Genomic DNA, 18606 nt, shown 5'->3' with positions numbered 1-18606 from the left:
CAGTTCCTGGAGGTCCACTATCCTCTATGTTCCAGATGTTTCCTTCTTACAACACACCTGATTCAAATGATTAGCCATCATTAAGCTCAGCAGAAGCCTGATAACGAGCCTGATCATTTGTATCAGGTGTGTTGGAACTGAGTTTGACACCCCTGCTGTAAAGGCTGTGTGAAGCTGAGAGGTTGAACTGATTTTCAGGCTGAAATGCACCTCCTGTGGAGGTATTGGGTGTGAAGGTGGGTGTGGCACTCCAATGAGTCTGTGTGTGTGCGTGGGACCATGCCTGCGCGTGTGTAAGAGCGGTTGCTATGGCCCCATAGCAACGGTGCCTGCCACAGACAGCAAAAAAGTGCTTCTCAGGAGCAGCGCGCAACGTCTCGTTCTGGCGCTAATTGTGGGCTAACCGTGAATGCTAGCTGAAAACTAAATGACCGTGAGCGAGAGGAAGGCTGTGGCTTTCCATAAATGTAATTATTTTCCAATATTGTGAGAAATGACCGAGTTACAGCGATTTTAAAAAACACTGTCCTCCATAAGGCAGATGATTCAGTTTACATTGGTTCTTATGGGAGAACGGTGCAACTTTGGTCTAAACTGCTGCCTGCCATTTCACTTCAGAAAGAGATAGGTCTTCAAACTTGGATTCATTGAATCCCAAGAAATTTGTCTACAATCTGACCAAATTCATTCCTCTAACATTTATCGTTTGGTCGTGAGGGCGATGCGTTCGGGAAATTTTCAGGCGGATTTTTCTCCTCTCCTCCACTCTACCAACTGACATGCCGCACTCTAACCAGAGCAGATTTTGAGAATTTCACTTTTTGAGGACTCACTGATCAAAAACTGTAAATCTCAGCCTGACATAAAATACATTCCTGCGGAGACAAGAAAAATCACTGGCGTTTGATGGTTAAATGAAGTTTCTCGGTGAACGTATGGCGAAGGAGTGGCGTTTGGAAGACAGTGGATTTTTTGAGCCGATTTTTTTCACTCCCCATTCATTTCCAATGGGAATTTTTGCGCACTTTTTTGCGAATAATTCTGCGAAAAAATGACGAATTTCTAAGAAAAGTCATAGCACACTATTCCCGATGAAGCCGCACGTTTTGATATATAATTTTCTTTGGTTTTCTCAAAGCCCTAGGACGAGTTAGCGACCGAAAATCGGCGGAAACGTGAAGAAAAAATGATATTGGGGTAGTAATGGAAATACTAGACAATTCCCGCACGCGGAAATCGTGGGAGGGGCTCGGGATGTGTGCATGTCTGTAGAGGCGTATTTCGGCGTTTTCCTGGTCAAATTTGGATTGGAGTTACTGTAAAGGCTGTGTGAAGCTGAGAAGTTCAACTGGCGTTTCCAGTCCGTTGCAGGCTTTTATTTTGAAATTGTGCTGTGCCTTATTTTGAAAGGCAAAGACAGGAAGATCTGACCTGGTCAAAATTTGGATTGGAGTTACTGTAAAGCAGGGGTGTCTAACTCAGTTCCCGGAGGACCACTATCCTCTGTGTTCTAGATGTTTCCTTCTTACAACACACCTGATTCAAATGATTAGCTATCATGAAGCTCAGCAGAAGCCTGATAACGAGCCTGATCATTTGAATCATGTGTGTTGGAACTGAGTTTGACACCCCTGCTCTAAAGGCTGTGTGAAGCTGAGAGGTTTAACTGGTGTTTCAGGCCCATCGCAGGCTTTTATTTTGAAATTGTGCTGTGCTTTTATTTTGAAAGGGAAAGGCAGGAAGATCTCACCTGGTCAACATTTGGATTGGAGTTACTGTAAAGCAGGGGTGTCAAACTCAGTTCCTGGAGGCCCACTATCCTCTTTGTTCTAGATGTTTCCATCTTACATCATAAAGCTCAGGAGAAGCCTGATAACGAGCCTGATCATTTGAATCAGGTGTGTTGGAACTGAGTTTGACACCCCTGCTGTAAAGGCTGTGTGAAGCTGAGAGTTTGAACTGATTTTCAGGCTGAAATGCAGCTCCTGTGGAGGTATTGGGTGTGAAGGTGGGTGTGGCACACTAATGAGTCTGTGTGTGTGCGTGGGAGCATGCCTGCGCGTGTGTAAGGGCGGTTGCTATGGGCCCCATAGCAACGGTGCCTGCCACAGACAGCAGAAAAGTGCTTCTCAGCAGCAGCGCGCAACGTCTCGTTCTGGCGCTAATTGTGGGCTAACCGTGAACGCTACCTGAAAACCGACATGACCGTGAGTGAGAGGAGGGCTGTGGCTTTCCATAAATGTAATTATTTTCCAAATATTGTGAGAAATGACCGAGTTACAGCGATTTAAAAAACACTGTCCCTCCATGAGGCAGATGATTCAGTTTACATTGGTTCCAATGGAGAGAACGGTGCGACTTTGGTCTAAACTGCTGCCTGCCATTTCACTTCAGAAAGAGCTAGATCTTCAAACTTGGATTCATTTGAATCCCAGGAAAATTGTCTACAATCTGACCAAATTTCATTTTCCTAACTCTTATGGTTTGGTCGTGAGGGCGATGCGATCGTGAAATTTTCAGGCGGATTTTCACCTCTCCTCCACTCTACCAACTGACATGCCGCACTCTAGCCAGAGCAGATTTTGAGAATTTTCACTTTTTTGAGGACTCACTGATCAAAAACTATAAATCTCAGCCTGACACAAAATACATTCCTACGAAGACAAGAAAAATCACTGCATTTTGATGGTTAAATGACTTTTCTAGGTGAACGTATGGCGAAGGAGTGGCGTTTGGAAAAGAGTGGATTTTTTTTTTCAGTCCCCATTCATTTCTATGGGAATTTTTTCGCAGTTTTTTGAGAATAATTCTGCGATAAAATGACGAATTTCTTAGAAAAGTCATAGCCCGGGATTCCCGATGAAGCCGCACGTTTTGATATATAATTTGTTTTGGTTTTCTCAAAGCCCTAGGACGAGTTAGCGACCGAAAAACGGCGGAAACGTTAATAATAAAAGACTAGACAATTCCCGCTGGTGCGGAAATCGTGGGAGGGGCTCGGGATGTGTGCATGTCTGGAAAGGCGTATTTACTCTAAAGGCTGTGTGAAGCTGAGAGGTTTAACTGGCGTTTTCCAGTCTGTCGCAAGCTTTTATTTTGAAATTGTGCTGTGCTTTTACTTTGAAAGGCAAAGACAGGAAGATCTCACCTGGTCAAAATTTAGATTGGAGTAAAGGCTGTGTGAATCTGAGAGGTTTAACTGGCGTTTTCCGGTCTGTCGCAGGCTTTTATTTTGAAATTGTGCTGTGCTTTTATTTTGAAAGGGAAAGACAGGAAGATCTCACCTGGTCAACATTGGGATTGGAGTTACTCTTAAGCCGGGGAGTCAAACTCAGTTCCTGGAGGTCCACTATCCTCTGTGTTCCAGATGTTTCCGTCTTACAACACACCTTATTCAAATAATCAGCTCATCATCAAGCTCAGCAGAAGCCTGATAACGAGCCTGATCATTTGTATCAGGTGTGTTGGAACTGAGTTTGACACCCCTGCTCTAAAGGCTCTATGAAGCTGAGAGGTTAAACTGGTGTTTTCCGGTTCATCGCAGGCTTTTTTTTTGAAATTGTGTTGTGCTTTTATTTTGAAAAGAAGAGACAGGAAGATCTGACCTGGTGAAAATTTGGATTGGAGTTACTCTAAAGCAGAGGTGTCAACCTGAGTTCCTGGAGGTCCACTATCCTCTGTGTTCTAGATGTTTCCTTCTTACAACACACCTGATTCAAATGATCAGTTCATCATTAAACTCAGCAGAAGCCTGATAACGAGCCTGATCATTTGAATCAGGTGTGTTGGAACTGAGTTTGACACCCCTGCTTTAAAGGCTGTGTGAAGCTGAGAGGTTGAACTGATTTTCAGGCTGAAATGCAGCTCCTGTGGAGGTATTGGGTGTGAAGGTGGGTGTGGCACTCCAATGAGTCTGTGTGTGTGCGCGTGCGACCATGCCTGCGCGTGTGTAAGGGCGGTTGCTATGGGCCCCCATAGCAACGGTGCCTGCCACACACAGCAGAAAAGTGCTTCTCAGCAGCAGCGCGCAACGTCTCGTTCTGGCGTTAATTGTGGGCTAACCGTGAATGGTAGCTGAAAACCGAAATGACCGTGAGCGAGAGGAAGGCTGTGGCTTTCCATAAATGTAATTATTTTCCAAATATTGTGAGAAATGACCGAGTTACAGCGATTTAAAAAACACTGTCCCTCCATGAGGCAGATGATTCAGTTTACATTGGTTCTTATGGAGAGAACGGTGCAACTTTGGTCTAAACTGCTGCCTGCCATTTCACTTCAGAAAGAGCTAGGTCTTCAAACTTGGATTCACTTGAATCCCAGGAAAATTGTTTACAATCTGACCAAATTTCATTCCCCTAACATTTATCGTTTGGTCGTGAGGGCGATTCGATCGGGAAATTTTCAGGCGGATTTTTCACCTCTCCTCCACTCTACCAACTGACATGCCGCACTCTAACCAGAGCAGATTTTGAGAATTTTCACTTTTTTGAGGACTCACTGATCAAAAACTGTAAATCTCAGCCTGACATAAACTACATTCCTGCGGAGACGAGAAAAATCACTGCATTTTGATGGTTAAATGAATTTTGTAGGTGAACGTATGGCGAAGCAGTGCCGTTTGGAAAAAAGTGGATTTTTTCAACCGATTTTTTTCAGTCCCCATTCATTTTCTATGGGACTTTTGTCGCAGTTTTTTGCGAATAATTCTGCGAAAAAATGACAAATTTCTTAGAAAAGTCATAGCCCGGGATTCCCGATGAAGCCGCACGTTTTGATATATAATTTGTTTTGGTTTTCTCAAAGCCCTAGGACTAGTTAGCGACCGAAAAACGGCGGAAACGTTAAAAATAAAATATAATAAACGCAGCAGGAGAACAATAGTGGCTCGTGGCTTCGCCACGAGCCACTCTCCTCCCATTGCTTTGCAATGGAGAGGAGAGTGGCTCGTGTCGAAGCCCGAGCCCCTAATAAACGCAGCAGGAGAACAATAGTGGCTCGTGGCTTCGCCACGAGCCACTCTCCTCCCATTGCTTTGCAATGGAGAGGAGAGTGGCTCGTGTCGAAGCCCGAGCCCCTAACTAGACAATTCCCGCTGGTGCGGAAATCGTGGGAGGGGCTCGGGATGGGTGCATGTTCGGAGCGGCGTATTTATTCTAAACGCTGTGTGAAGCTGAGAGGTTTAACTGGCATTTTCCGGTCCTTCGCAGGCTTTTATTTTAAAATTGTGCTGTGCTTTAATTTTCAAAGGCAGAGACATGAAGATCTCACATGGTCAAAATTTGGATTGGAGTTACTCTAAAGGCTGTCTGAAGCTGAAAGGGTTAACTGGCAAATTGTGCTGTGCTTTTATTTTGAAAGGCACAGATAGGAAGATCTCACCTGGTCAAAATTTGGATTGGTGTTATTGTAAAGACTGTGTGAAACTGAGAGGTTTAACTGATGTTTTCAGGACCATCGTAGGCTTTTATTTTGAAATTGTGCTGTGCTTTTATTTTGAAAGGGAAAGACAGGAAGATCTCACCTGGTCAACATTTGGATTGGAGTTACTCTAAAGGCTGTGTGAAGCTGAGAGGTTTAACTTGCATTTTTTGGTCTGTTGCAGGCTTTTATTTTGAAATTGTGCTGTGCTTTTATTTTTAAAGGCAGAGACAGGAAGATCAGACCTGGTTAAAATTTGGATTGGAGTAAAGGCTGTGTGAAGCTGAGAGGTTTAACTGGAGTTTTCAGTCCGTCGCAGGCTTTTATTTTGAAATTGTGCTGTCCTTTTATTTTGAAAGGCAAAGACAGGAAGATCTCAGCTGGTAAAAATTTGGTTTGGAGTTACTGTAAAGCAGGGGTGTCAAACTCTTTTTCTGGAGGTCCACTATCCTCTTAGTTCAAGATGTTTCCTGCTTACAACACACCTGATTCAAATGATACACTATAATTAAGCTCAGCAAAAGCCTGATAACGAGCCTGATCATTTGAATCAGGTGTGTTGGAAGTGAGTTTGACACCCCTGCTCTAAAGGCTGTGTGAAGCTGAGAGGTTGAACTGATTTTCAGGCTGAAATGCAGCTCCTGTGGAGGTATTGGGTGTGAAGGTGGGTGTGGCATTCCAATGAGTCTGTGTGTGTGCGTGCAAACATGCCTGCGCGTGTGTAAGGGCGGTTGCTATGGCCCCCATAGCAACGGTGCCTGCCACAGACAGCAAAAAAGTGCTTCTCAGCAGCAGCGCGCAACGTCTCGTTCTGGCGCTAATTGTGGGCTAACCGTGAATGCTTGCTGAAAACCGAAATGACCGTGAGCGAGAGGAAGGCCGTGGCTTTCCATAAATGTAATTATTTTTCAAATATTGTGAGAAATGACCGAGTTACAGCGATTTAAAAAACACTGTCCCTCCATGAGGCAGATGATTCAGTTTACATTGGTTCCTATGGAGAGAACGGTGCGACTTTGGTCTAAACTGCTGCCTGCCATTTCTCTTCAGAAAGAGCTAGGTCTTCAAACTTGGATTCATTTGAATCCCAGGAAAATGGTTTACAATCTGACCAAATTTCATTCTCCTATCTCTTATCGTTTGGTCGTGAGGGCGATGCAATCGTAAAATTTTCAGGCGAATTTTTCACCTCTCCTCCACTCTACCAACGACATGCTGCACTCTAAACAGAGCAAATTTTGAAAATTTTCACTTTTTTGAGGACTCACTGATTGAAAACCGTAAATCTCAGCCTGACATAAAATACATTCCTGTGTAGACAAGAAAAATCACTGCGTTTTGATGGTTAAATGAAGTTTCTAGGTGAACGTATGGCGAAGGAGTGGCGTTTGGAAAACAGTGGATTTTTCAAGGCCATTTTTTTTCAGTCCCCATTCATTTCCTATGGGACTTTTTTTGCAGTTTTTTGCGAATAATTCTGCGAAAAAATGACGAATTTCTTAGAAAAGTCATAGCACACTATTCCCGATGAAGCCGCACGTTTTGATATATAATTTACTTTGGTTTTCTCAAAGCCCTAGGACGAGTTAGTGACCGAAAAACGGCGGAAACGTGAATAATAATAAACGCCAACAGGAGAACAATAGTGGCTCGGGCTGCATACTGCAGCCCCGAGCCCCTAACTAGACAATTCCCGCACGCGGAAATCGTGGGAGGGGCTCGGGATGTGTGCATGTCCGGAGCTGGGCAGGAGAGGGGTATTTTTTGGTCCGTCACAGGCTTTTATTTTGAAATTGTGCTGTGCTTTTATTTTGAAAGGCAGAGACAGGAAGATCTCACCTGGTTAAAATTTGGATTGGAGTAAAGGCTGTGTGAAGCTGAGAGATTTAACTGGAGTTTTCAGTCCGTCGCAGGCTTTTATTTTGAAATTGTGCTGTGCTTTTATTTTGAAGGAGAGACAGGAAGATCTCACCTGGTCAAACTTTGGATTGGAGTTACTGTAAAGGCTGTGTGAAGCTGAGAGGTTTAACTGGCATTTTCCAGTCTGTCATAGGCTTTTATTTGGAAATTTTGCTGTGCTTTTAGTTTGAAAGGCAGAGACAGGAAGATCTCACCTGGTCAAAAATTGGATTAGAGTAAAGGCTGTGTGAAGCTGAGAGGTTCAACTGGCATTTCTGGTCCGTCGCAGGCTTTTATTTTGAAATTGTGCTGTGCTTTTATTTTGAAAGGAAGAGAGAGGAAGATCTGACCTGGTGAACATTTGGATTGGAGTTACTGTAAAGGCTGTGTGAAGCTGAGAGGTTTAACTGGCGTTTTCCGGTTCATCGCAGGCTTTTATTTTGAAATTTTGCTGTGCTTTTATTTTGAAAGGCAGAGACAGGAAGATCAGACCTGGTCAAAATTTGGATTGGAGTTCATGTAAAGGCTGTGTGAAGCTGAGAGGTTGAAGTGGCGTTTCCAGTCTGTAGCAGGCTTTTATTTTGAAATTGTGGTGTGCTTTTATTTTGAAAGGCAGAGACAGGAAGATCTCACCTGGTCAAAATTTGAATTGGAATTACTGAAAAGGCTGTGTGAAGCTGAGAGGTTTAAGTGGCGTTTCCAGTCCGTCGCAGGCTTTTATTTTGAAATTGTACTGTGCTTTTATTTTGAAAGTCAAAGACAGGAAGATCTCACCAGGTCAAAATTTGGATTGGAGTTACTCTAAAGCAGAGGTGTCAACCTGAGTTCCTGGAGGTCCACTATCCTCTATGTTCTAGATGTTTCCTTCTTACAACACACCTGATTCAAATGATCAGTTCATCATTAAGCTCAGCAGAAGCCTGATAACGAGACTGAGCATTTGAATCAGGTGTGTTGGAACTGAGTTTGACACCCCTGCTGTAAAGGCTGTGTGAAGCTGAGAGGTTGAACTGATTTTCAGGCTGAAATGCAGCTCCTGTGGAGGTATTGGGTGTGAAGGTGGGTGTGGCACTCCAATGAGTCTGTGTGTGTGCGTGCAAACATGCCTGCGCGTGTGTAAGGGCGGTTGCTATGGGCCCCATAGCAACGGTGCCTGCCACAGACAGCAAAAAAGTGCTTCTCAGCAGCAGCGCGCAACGTCTCGTTCTGGCGCTAATTGTGGGCTAACCGTGAATGCTAGCTGAAAACTAAAATGACCGTGAGCGAGAGGAAGGCTGTGGCTTTCCATAAATGTAATTATTTTCCAAATATTGTGAGAAATGACCGAGTTACAGCGATTTAAAAAACACTGTTCCTCCATGAGGCAGATGATTCAGTTTACATTGGTTCTAATGGGGAGAACGGTGCGACTTTGGTCTAAACTGCTGCCTGCCATTTCCCTTCAGAAAAAGCTAGGTCTTCAAACTTGGATTCATTTGAATCCCAGGAAAATTGTCTACAATCTGACCAAATTTCATTCCCCTAACATTTATCGTTTGGTCGTGAGGGCGATGCGATCGGGAAATTTTCAGGCGGATTTTTCTCCTCTCCTCCACTCTACCAACTGACATGCCGCACTCTAACCAGAGCAGATTTTGAAAATTTTCACTTTTTTGAGGACTCACTGATCAAAAACTCTAAATCTCAGCCTGACATAAAATACATTCCTGCGAAGACAAGAAAAATCACTGCGTTTTGATGGTTAAATGAAGTTTCTAGGTGAACGTATGGCGAAGCAGTGGCATTTGGAAAAAAGTGGATTTTTTGAGCCGATTTTTTTCGCTCCCCATTCATTTTCAATGGGACTTTTTGCGCAGTTTTTTGCGAATAATTCTGCGATAAAATGACGAATTTCTTAGAAAAGTCATAGCACACTATTCCCGATGAAGCCGCACGTTTTGATATATAATTTGCTTTGATTTTCTCAAAGCCCTAGGAGGAGAAGCGAATCGAAAAACGGCGGAAACGTTAGGAATAAAAGAGAATAAACGCCACAGGAGAACAATAGTGGCTCGTGGCTTCGCCACGAGCCACTCTCCTCCCATTGCTTTGCAATGGAGAGGAGAGTGGCTCGTGTCGAAGCCCGAGCCCCTAACTAGACAATTCCCGCTGGTGCGGAAATCGTGGGAGGGGCTCGGGATGTGTGCATGTCCGGAGCAGCGCAGGAGAGGCAAGAAGATCTCACCTGGTCAAAATTTGGATTGGAGTTATTGTAAAGGCTGTGTTAAGCTGAGAGGTTTAACTGGCAAATTGTGCTGTGCTTTCATTTTGAAAGGCAGAGAAAGGAAGATTTCACCTGGTCAAAATTTGGATTGGAGTTACTCAAACGGCTGTGTGAAGCTGAGAGGTCTAACTGGCCTTTCCAGTCCTTCACAGGCTTTTATTTTGAAATTGTGCTGTGCTTTTATTTTGAAAGGCAGAGAAAGGAAGATTTCAGCTGGTCAAAATTTGGATTGGAGTTACTCAAAAGGCTGTGTGAAGCTGAGAGGTTAAACTGGCGTTTTCGGGTTCATCGCAGGCTTTTATTTTGAAATTGTGCTGTGCTTTTATTTTGAAAGGGAAAGACAGGAAGATCTCACCTGGTCAAAATTTGGATTGGAGTTACTGTAAAGCAGGTGTGTCAAAGTCAGTTCCTGGAGGTCAACTGTCTTCTATGTTCTCGATGTTTCCTGCTTACCACACACCTGATTAAAATGATTAGCTATCATTAAGCTCAGCAAAAGCCTGATAACGAGCCTGATCATTTGAATCAGGTGTGTTGGAACTGAGTTTGACACCCCTGCTCTAAAGGCTGTGTGAAGCTGAGAGGTTGAACTGATTTTCAGGCAGAAATGCAGCTCCTGTGGAGGCATTGGGTGTGAAGGTGGGTGTGGCACTCCAATAAGTCTGTGTGTGTGCGTGCGACCATGCCTGCGCGTGTGTAAGGGCGGTTGCTATGGGCCCCATAGCAACGGTGCCTGCCACAGACAGCAAAAAAGTGCTTCTCAGCAGCAGCGCGCAACGTCTCGTTCTGGCGCTAATTGTGGGCTAACCGTGAATGCTAGCTGAAAACTAAAATGACCGTGAGCGAGAGGAAGGCTGTGGCTTTCCATAAATGTAATTATTTTCCAAATATTGTGAGAAATGACCGAGTTACAGCGATTTAAAAAACACTGTTCCTTCATGAGGCAGATGATTCAGTTTACATTGGTTCTAATGGGGAGAACGGTGCGACTTTGGTCTAAACTGCTGCCTGCCATTTCCCTTCAGAAAAAGCTAGGTCTTCAAACTTGGATTCATTTGAATCCCAGGAAAATTGTCTACAATCTGACCAAATTTCATTCCCCTAACATTTATCGTTTGGTCGTGAGGGCGATGCGATCGGGAAATTTTCAGGCGGATTTTTCACCTCTCCTCCACTCTACCAACTGACATGCCGCACTCTAACCAGAGCAGATTTTGAGAATTTTCACTTTTTTGAGGACTCACTGATGAAAAACTGTAAATCTCAGCCTGACATAAAATACATTCCTGCGAAGACAAGAATAATCCCTGCGTTTTGATGGTTAAATGAAGTTTCTCGGTGAACGTATGGCGAAGGAGTGGCGTTTGGAAGACAGTGGATTTTTCCAGCCGATTTTTTTCAGTCCCCATTCATTTCCAATGGGAATTGTTGCGCAGTTTTTTGCGAATAATTCTGCGAAAAAATGACGAATTTCTTAGAAAAGTCATAGCACACTATTCCCGATGAAGCCGCAGGTTTTGATATATAATTTTCTTTGGTTTTCTCAAAGCCCTAGGACGAGTTAGCGACCGAAAATCGGCGGAAACGTGAAGAAAAAATGATATTGGGGTAGTAATGGAAATACTAGACAATTCCCGCTCGCGGAAATCGTGGGAGGGGCTCGGGATGTGTGCATGTCCGGAGCAGAGCACGAGAGGCAAGAAGATCTCACCTGGTCAAAATTTGGATTGGAGTTACTGTAAAGGCTGAGTGAAGCTGAGAAGTCTAACAGGCAAATTGTGCTGTGCTTTTATTTTGAGAGGAAGAGACAAGAAGATCAGACCTGGTCAAAATTTGGATTGGAGTTACTCTAAAGGCTGTGTGAAGCTGAGAGGTTGAACTGGCGTTGCCAGCCTGTCGCAGGCTTTTATTTTGAAATTGTGCTGTGCTTTTATTTTCAAAGACAATGACAGGAAGATCTCACGTGGTCAAAATTTGGATTGGAGTTACTGTAAAGGCTGTGTGAAGCTGAGAGGTTTAACTGGCGCTTTCCAGTCTGTCATAGGCTTTTATTTGGAAATTTTGCTGTGCTTTTCGTTTGAAAGGCAGAGACATGAAGATCAGACCTGGTTAAAATTTGGATTAGAGTAAAGGCTGTGTGAAGCTGAGAGGTTTAACTGGAGTTTTCAGTCCGTGGCAGGCTTTTATTTTGAAATTGTGCTGTGCTTTTATTTTGAAAGGCAGAGACAAGAAGATCTCACCTGGTCAAAATTTGGATTGCAGTTACTCAAAAGGCTGTGTGAAGCTGAGAGGTTTAACTGGCAAATTGTGCTGTAAAGTAATTTTGAAAGGCAGAGACAGGAAGATCTCACCTGGTCAAAATTTGGATTGGAGTTACTATAAAGGCTGTATGAAGCTGAGAGGTTTAACTGGCATTTCCAGTCTGTCTCAGGCTTTTATTTTGAAATTGTGCTGTGCTTTTATTTTGAAAGGCAGCGACAGGAAGATCACACCTGGTCAAAATTTGGATTGGAGTTACTATAAAGGCTGTATGAAGCTGAGAGGTTTAACTGGCATTTCTTGTTTTTCGCAGGCTTTTATTATGAAATTGTGCCCTGCTTTCATTTTGAAAGGCAAAGACAGGGAGATTTCACCTGGTCAAAATTTGGATTGGAGTTACTCCAAACCAGGGGTGTCAAACTCAGTTCCTGGAGGTCCACTATCCTCTATGTTTTATATGTTTCCCTCTTCCAGCACACCTGATTCAAATAATCAGCTGATCATTAAGCTCAGCAGAAGCATTATAACAAGCCTGATCATTTTAATCAGGTGTGTTGGAAGAGGGAAACACATAAAACATAGAGGATTGGAGTTACTGTAAAGACTGTATGAAGCTGAGAGGTTTAACTGGCATTTGAAGTTCGTCGCAGGCTTTTATTTTGAAATTGTACTGTGCTTTTATTTTGAAAGGCAGAGACAGGAAGCTCTCACCTGGTCAACATTTGGATTGGAGTTACTCTAAAACAGGGGTGTCAAACTCAGTTCCTGGAGGTCCACTATCCTCTATGTTTTAGATGTTTCCCTCTTCCAACACACCTGTTTCAAATAATCAGCTCATCATCAAGCACAGCAGAAGCCTGATCACGAGCCTGATCATTTGAATCAGGTGTGTTGGAACTGAGTTTGACACCCCTGCTCTAAAGGCTGTGTGAAGCTGAGAGGTTGAACTGATTTTCAGGCTGAAATGCAGCTCCTGTGGAGGTATTGGGCGTGAAGGTGGGTGTGGCACTCCAATGAGTCTGTGTGTGTGCGTGGGAGCATGCCTGCGCGTGTGTAAGGGCGGTTGCTATGGGCCCCCATAGCAACGGTGCCTGCCACAAACAGCAGAAAAGTGCTTCTCAGCAGCAGTGCGCAACGTCTCGTTCTGGCGCTAATTGTGGGCTAACCGTGAATGCGAGCTGAAAACTAAAATGACCGTGAGCGAGAGGAAGGCGGTGGCTTTCCATAAATGTAATTATTTTCCAAATATTGTGAGATATGACCGAGTTACAGCGATTTAAAAAACACTGTCCCTCCATGAGGCAGATGATTCAGTTTACATTGGTTCTTATGGAGAGAACGGTGCAACTTTGGTCTAAACTGCTGCCTGCCATTTCACTTCAGAAAGAGCTAGGTCTTCAAACTTGGATTCATTTGAATCCCAGGAAAATTGTTTACAATCTGACCAAATTTCATTCCCCTAACATTTATGGTTTGGTCGTGAGGGCGATGCGATCGGGAAATTTTCAGGCGGATTTTTCACCTCTCCTCCACTCTACCAATTGACATGCCGCACTCTAACCAGAGCAGATTTTGAGAATTTTCACTTTTTTGAGGACTCACTGATCAAAAACTGTACATTTCAGCCAGACATAAAATACATTCCTGCGGAGACAAGAAAAATCACTGCGTTTTGATGGTTAAATGAAGTTTCTAGGTGAACGTATGGCGAAGCAGTGGCGTTTGGAAAACAGTGGATTTTTCGAGCCGATTTTTTTCACTCCCCATTCATTTTCTATGGGACTTTTTTCGCAGTTTTTTGCGAATAATTCTGCGATAAAATGACGAACTTCTTAGAAAAGTCATAGCACACTATTCCCAATGAAGCCGCACGTTTTGATATATAATTTATTTTGGTTTTCTCAAAGCCCTAGGACTAGTTAGCGACCGAAAAACGGCGGAAACGTGAAGAAAAAGAAAAGATAAACGCAGCAGGAGAACAATAGTGGCTCGTGGCTTCGCCACGAGCCACTCTCCTCCCATTGCTTTGCAATGGAGAGGAGAGTGGCTCGTGTCGAAGCCCGAGCCCCTAACTAGACAATTCCCGCACGCGGAAATCGTGGGAGGGGCTCGGGATGGGTGCATGTCCTGAGCAGCGCAGGAGAGGCAAGAAGATCTGACCTGGTCAAAATTTGAATTGGAGTTACTCTAAAGGCTGTGTGAAGCTGAGAGGTTTAACTGGCATTTTTTGGTCTGTTGCAGGCTTTTATTTTGAAATTGTGCTGTGCTTTTATTTTGAAAGGCAGAGACATGAAGATCAGACCTGGTTAAAATTTGGATTGGAGTAAAGGCTGTGTGAAGCTGAGAGGTTTAACTGGCATTTCCAGTGTGTCGCAGGCTTTTATTTTGAAATTGTGCTCTGCGTTTATTTTGAAAGGCAAAGACAGGTAGATTTCACCCTGTCAAAATTTGGATTGGAGTTACCCCAAACCAGGGGTGTCAAACTCAGTTCCTGGAGGTCCACTATCCTCTCTGTTTTAGATGTTTACCTCTTCCAACACACCTGATTCAAATGATGAGCTTATCATGAAGCTCTGCAGAAGCATTATAACAAGCCTGATCATTTGAATCAGGTGATTTGGAACAGGGAAACATCTAAAACATAGAGGATTGGAGTTACTCTAAAGGCTGAGTGAAGCTGAGAGGTTTAACTGGCGTTTCCAGTCCGTCACAGGCTTTTATTTTAAAATTGTGCTGTGCTTTTATTTCGAAAGGCAGAGATTTGAAGATCTCACCTGGTCAAAATTTGGACTGGAGTTATTGTAAAGGCTGTGTGAAGCTGAGAGGTTTAACTGGTGTTTTCGGGCCCATTGCAGGCTTTTATTTTGAAATTGTGCTGTGCTTTTATTTTGAAAGGGAAAGACAGGAAGATCTCACCTGGTCAACATTTGGATTGGAGTTACTCTAAAGCAGGGGTGTCAAACTCTGTTCCTGGAGGTCCACTATCCTCTATGTTTTAGATGTTTCCCTCTTCCAACACACCTGATTCAAATTATCAGCTCATCATCAAGCACAGCAGAAGCCTGATAACGAGCCTGATCATTTGAATCAGGTGTGTTGGAACTGAGTTTGACACCCCTGCAAAAATGGCTGTGTGAAGTTGAGAGGTTTAACTGATTTTCAGGCTGAAATGCAGCTCCTGTGGAGGTATTGGGTGTGAAGGTGGGTGTGGCACACCAATGAGTCTGTGTGTGTGCGTGCGAGCATGCCTGCGCGTGTGTAAGGGCGGTTGCTATGGGCCCCCATAGCAACGGTGCCTGCCACAGACAGCAGAAAAGTGCTTCTCAGCAGCACCGCGCAACGTCTCGTTCTGGCGCTAATTGTGGGCGAACCGTTAATGCGAGCTGAAAACTAAAATGACCGTGAGCGAGAGGAAGGCTGTGGCTATCCATAGATGTGATTATTTTCCAAATATTGAGAGAAATGACCGAGTTACAGCGATTTAAAAAACACTGTCCCTCCATGAGCCAGATGATTCAGTTTACATTGGTTCTAATGGGGAGAACGGTGCGACTTTGGTCTAAACTGCTGCCTGCCATTTCCCTTCAGAAAGAGCTAGGTCTTCAAACTTGGATTCATTTGAATCCCAGGAAAATTGTCTACAATCTGACCAAATTTCATTCTCCTAACATTTATCGTTTGGTCATGAGGGCGATGCGATCGTGAAATTTTCAGGCGGATTTTTCTCCTTTCCTCCACTCTACCAACTGACATGCCGCACTCTAACCAGAGCAGATTTTGAGAATTTTCACTTTTTTGAGGACTCACTGACGAAAAACTATAAATCTCAGCCTGACATAAAATACATTCCTGCGGAGACAAGAAAAATCACTGCGTTTTGATGGTTAAATGAAGTTTCTAGGTGAACGTATGGCGAAGCAGTGGCATTTGGAAAAAAGTGGATTTTTTGAGCCGATTTTTTTCGCTCCCCATTCATTTTCAATGGGACTTTTTGCGCAGTTTTTTGCGAATAATTCTGCGATAAAATGACGAATTTCTTAGAAAAGTCATAGCACACTATTCCCGATGAAGCCGCACGTTTTGATATATAATTTGCTTTGATTTTCTCAAAGCCCTAGGAGGAGAAGCGAATCGAAAAACGGCGGAAACGTTAGGAATAAAAGAGAATAAACGCCACAGGAGAACAATAGTGGCTCGTGGCTTCGCCACGAGCCACTCTCCTCCCATTGCTTTGCAATGGAGAGGAGAGTGGCTCGTGTCGAAGCCCGAGCCCCTAACTAGACAATTCCCGCTCGCGGAAATCGTGGGAGGGGCTCGGGATGTGTGCATGTCCGGAGCAGAACACGAGAGGCAAGAAGATGTCACCTGGTCAAAATTTGGATTGGAGTTACTGTAAAGGCTGTGTGAAGCTGAGAAGTCTAACAGGCAAATTGTGCTGTGCTTTTATTTTGAGAGGAAGAGACAAGAAGATTGGACCTGGTCAAAATTTAGATTGGAGTTACTCTAAAGGCTGTGTGAAGCTGAGAGGTTGAACTGGCGTTGCCAGCCTGTCGCAGGCTTTTATTTTGAAATTGTGCTGTGCTTTTATTTTTAAAGTCAATGACAGGAAGATCTCACCTGGTCAAAATTTGGATTGGAGTTACTGTAAAGGCTGTGTGAAGCTGAGAGGTTAAACTGGCGTTTTCCGGTTCATCGCAGGCTTTTATTTTGAAATTGTGTTGTGCTTTTATTTTGAAAAGAAGAGACAGGAAGATCTCACCTGGTCAAAATTTGGATTGGAGTTACTCTAAAGCAGAGGTGTCTAACTCAGTTCCTGGAGGTCCACTATCCTCTATGTTCCAGATGTTTCAGTCTTACAACACACCTGATTCAAATGATTAGCCATCATTAAGCTCAGCAGAAGCCTGATAACGAGCCTGATCATTTGAATCAGGTGTGTTGGAACTGAGTTTGACACCCCTGCTGTAAAGGCTGTGTGAAGCTGAGAGGTTGAACTGATTTTCAGGCTGAAATGCAGCTCCTGTGGAGGTATTGGGTGTGAAGGTGGGTGTGGCACACCAATGAGTCTGTGTGTGTGCGTGGGAGCATGCCTGCGCGTGTGTAAGGGCGGTTGCTATGGGCCCCATAGCAACGGTGCCTGCCACAGACAGCAGAAAAGTGCTTCTCAGCAGCAGCGCGCAACGTCTCGTTCTGGCGCTAATTGTGGGCTAACCGTGAATGCTAGCTGAAAACTAAAATGACCGTGAGCGAGAGGAAGGCCGTGGCTTTCCATAAATGTAATTATTTTTCAAATATTGTGAGAAATGACCGAGTTACAGCGATTTAAAAAACACTGTCCCTCCATGAGCCAGATGATTCAGTTTACATTGGTTCTTATGGAGAGAACGGTGTGACTTTGGTCTAAACTGCTGCTTGCCATTTCACTTCAGAAAGAGCAAGGCCTTCAAACTTGGATTCATTTGAATCCCAGGAAAATTGTTTACAATCTGACCAAATTTCATTTCCCTAACATTTATCGTTTGGTCGTGAGGGCGATGCGATCGTGAAATTTTCAGGCGAATTTTTCACCTCTCCTCCACTCTACCAACTGACATGCCGCACTCTAACCAGAGCAGATTTTGAGAATTTTCACTTTTTTGAGGACTCACTGATCAAAAACTGTAAATCTCAGCCTGACATAAAATACATTCCTGTGGAGACAAGAAAAATCACTGCGTTTTGACGGTTCAATGAAGTTTCTAGGTGAACGTATGACGAAGCAGTGGCGTTTGGAAAAAAGTGGATTTTTTCTGGCGATTTTTTTCACTCCCCATTCATTTTCTATGGGACTTTTTTCGCAGTTTTTTGCGAATAATTCTGCGAAAAAATGACGAATGTCTTAGAAAAGTCATAGCACACTATTCCCGATGAAGCCGCACGTTTTGATGTATAATTTGTTTTGGTTTTCTCAAAGCCCTAGGACGAGTTAGCGACCGAAAAACGGCGGAAACGTGAAGAATAAAAGATAAACGCAACAGGAGAACAATAGTGGCTCGTGGCTTCGCCACGAGCCACTCTCCTCCCATTGCTTTGCAATGGAGAGGAGAGTGGCTCGTGCCGAAGCCCGAGCCCCTAACTAGACAATTCCCGCTCGCGGAAATCGTGGGAGGGGCTCGGGATGTGTGCATGTCTGGAAAGGCGTATTTATTCTAAAGGCTGTGTGAAGCTGAGAGGTTTAACTGGCGTTTTCCAGTCTGTCGCAAGCTTTTATTTTGAAATTGTGCTGTGCTTTTACTTTGAAAGGCAAAGACAGGAAGATCTCACCTGGTCAAAATTTAGATTGGAGTAAAGGCTGTGTGAATCTGAGAGGTTTAACTGGCGTTTTCCGGTCTGTCGCAGGCTTTTATTTTGAAATTGTGCTGTGCTCTTATTTTGAAAGGCAGTGACAGGAAGATCACACCTGGTCAAAATTTGGATTGGAGTTACTGTAAAGGCTGTGTGAAGCTGAGGGGTTTAACTGGTGTTTTCCGGTGTGTGGAAGGCTTTTATTTTGAAATTGTGCTGTGCTTTTATTTTGAAAGGCAGAGAGAGGAAGATCTGACCTGGTGAACATTTGGATTGGAGTTACTGTAAAGGCTGTGTGAAGCTGAGAGGTTTAACTGGCGTTTCCAGTCTGTCGCAGGCTTTTATTTTGAAATCGTGCTGTGCTTTTATTTTGAAAGGCAACGACCGGAAGATCTGACCTTGGATTGGAGTTACTGTAAAGCAGGGGTGTGAAACTCAGTTCC

This window comes from Acanthochromis polyacanthus, chromosome 9 (genome assembly GCF_021347895.1).
Source record: "Acanthochromis polyacanthus isolate Apoly-LR-REF ecotype Palm Island chromosome 9, KAUST_Apoly_ChrSc, whole genome shotgun sequence".
Lineage (NCBI taxonomy): Eukaryota > Metazoa > Chordata > Actinopteri > Pomacentridae > Acanthochromis > Acanthochromis polyacanthus.
The sequence above is the reverse complement of the archived record's forward strand: the minus strand, read 5'-3'. Positions refer to the sequence as shown.